Genomic DNA, 2,730 nt, shown 5'->3' on the forward strand with positions numbered 1-2,730 from the left:
CAGTTCCTTTAATTTTCCAATAGTAAAAGCGGACGTAATTTCTTTCGTCTTATAGACCTCAACGCATTTTGAGAATGAGTCGACCACCATAAATAAATAATAATTCTTAATAGGGCCTGCGAAGTCTTTGTGTATGCGGCTCCAAATTGAATCAGTGGGCGTCCAAGGAATTAGAACACTTTTCTCTGGACTAGGCAACAACTGTTGACAAGGGTCACAATTCGCAACCATGTATTCAATGTCCATGTCAATACCAGGCCACCATACATATGACTTCGCTATAGCCTTTGTTTTCACTATGCCAAAATGTGAACAATGTAGCTGCTCAAGAATTGGCAGGCGCAATCTTTTTGGAACAAATGTTCGATATCCCCACAGCACGCAATCATATTCGACAGTAAGTTCTTGGGCTTTGTTTCGGAAAGCAATGAAATCGTGCCCACGTAAGTTACAAACGACCCCTTGTTGAATTGCATCACTCACCTTTGACAAGGTAGGATCACGTCTCGTTTCACGAGCAATGTCTTTAAAATTTAAATTCAAGCAGTTCTCTTTCTCTTTGTAATAGATATAGCTGTTGTTTTCATAATTTTCAATGTTTACTAATTGTGGCATTCTAGACAAAGTGTCTGCATGGTTTAATTTACCCTTCACATACTCAAATTTATAGTTAAAGCCGGAGAGAATCAAAGCCCATCTCTGCATGCGCGCAGAGGCCATAGCAGTTAATCCTTTGCTCTCACTGAAAATTGATAAGAGTGGCTTGTGGTCAGTCCTTAATGTAAACACGTTACCTAACAAGTATTGTTTAAGTTTTACTACGCTGTACACTATAGCCAATGCCTCGTTTTCAAGAGCGCTATACTTTCTTTCGCTTTTTGTGAGCGCTCGCGATATAAAAGCAATTGGCTTCACAGTGTGGTCAGGGAACTTATGTGATAAAACGCCCGCAATGGCACTGTTGCATGCGTCCGTTGTCAACAAAATTGGCAGTTTTGGATCGAAGTGGACCAATACTTGGCCAGATGTGACTTCAGGTTTCATTCGTTCATAACCTTCTTGACAACTCTGCGACCACTTGAACGTTTTCCCTTTTTGTAACAAATCATATAAAGGCATAATTTTCTTCGCGAAATTGTCAATAAATTTTGAATAGTAATTAACCATTCCGATGAAGGCTCTGACCTCCGAAATATCTTTTGGGATCGGTGCCTATTTACGCACGAAATTCGTTCTTCGTTCTTACTTAACCCATTTTTATCAATTAAGAAACCAAGATATGCAATTTTCTCTTGAAAAAACTTGCATTTGTTGGTATTTAATGTAAACCCAGCTAAACTTAACTTTTTCAAAACCGCCTTAAGATTCAGAATATGAACTTTTAAGTTCTTACCAGTGACAGTGATGTCATCTAGATACACGACCACTGACGGTATTTCTCGCAATAAATTTTCCATTGTCTTTTGGAAAATAGCAGCAGCTGTCTTTACACCAAAAGGTAGTTGTTTTAATTTGAACGTGCCAATATGTGTGCTCCAAGCGCACAAAAGCTGAGCTTGTTTGTCGAGAACCAACTGGTTATATGCATTCGACATGTCTAGTTTGGTGAATAACTCACCACCCTGTAAAGCCGCAAAAATCTCTTCAATCCGTGGTAACGGGTACTTAAAATCTTTTAGGTACTTGTTTATGGTTACCTTGTAGTCACCACTTAATCGGAGATCTCCATTGGGTTTTAAAATGGGTACCAATGGAGTTCCCCAATCCGCATTATCAATTGGTTCAATAACATCGCCATTTACCAGACAGCGAAGTTGTTTTTCAACTCTGTCTTTCCACGCTAATGGCAATGGACGTGGTTTGAAAAATATTGGTTTACTGCTTCCTTCTATTGGTAAGCTAATTTCACAATTTTTGTAATGTCCTAATCGGCTGCTAAAAACACTTGAAAACTCGCATTTGATTTGTTCAGTGATTACAGAGTGCACACCTTCTTCTCTAATTGCATTCACTTGCATTAACTTGAAATTGAATGCGCGTAAAAAACTCGGCCCAGCAAAGGCGGCCTTTTAGTTCTAGATACAACTACTACTATTTGCTTAGTGGTCCCTTCGTACGTAATATTTGCATCATACTCATCCAGCAACTGAATATCAGCGCCATTGTAATCCATATATTTAGTTTCGCATGGTTTGAGCGGGTCCTTGTGCCTAAGCTCATTATAGAATGATGCAGGAACTAGCGTACAAAGTGCACCCTTGTCGCAAACTACACCTCTGCTCTCTCCGTCGATTGTGACAGACAGAACGTACCTACCACCCGAATTTGTGTTAGTAATGCTATAAATATAAGTGTTACATAAATCATTTAATTCACAAGAACTATTTCTGGAAAGGAAGTTTATATTCTTATCCTTTTTACGGCATATGGAAGCCATGTGACCAACTTTGCCATAGGTGTGACATTTGTACCCCTTGTACCGACAGTTTGCTGATTGATGGTTTTGCTTGTCTTGTTGTTACGCTGCTGCTGCTTGCTGGTCTTTTTGTCGCTTTTGTTTGGCATTTCATCATTTGCCTGTAATGTGGAACGATTTTCCATCATCCCTTGTAAAATTTGGTTTGGAGACAAACCTGTTTCGGCGTTGTGCCATTTTCAGTGTAATTTTTCGTTCGGAATGTGGCGATACTTGGACCTGCGTTTCACGGAATAATAGCGCCGGCACACCCA

This window comes from Rhagoletis pomonella, unplaced genomic scaffold (assembly GCF_013731165.1).
Source record: "Rhagoletis pomonella isolate Grant_MI unplaced genomic scaffold, Rhpom_1.0 Rhpom_scaffold_00004, whole genome shotgun sequence".
Classification (NCBI taxonomy): domain Eukaryota; kingdom Metazoa; phylum Arthropoda; class Insecta; order Diptera; family Tephritidae; genus Rhagoletis; species Rhagoletis pomonella.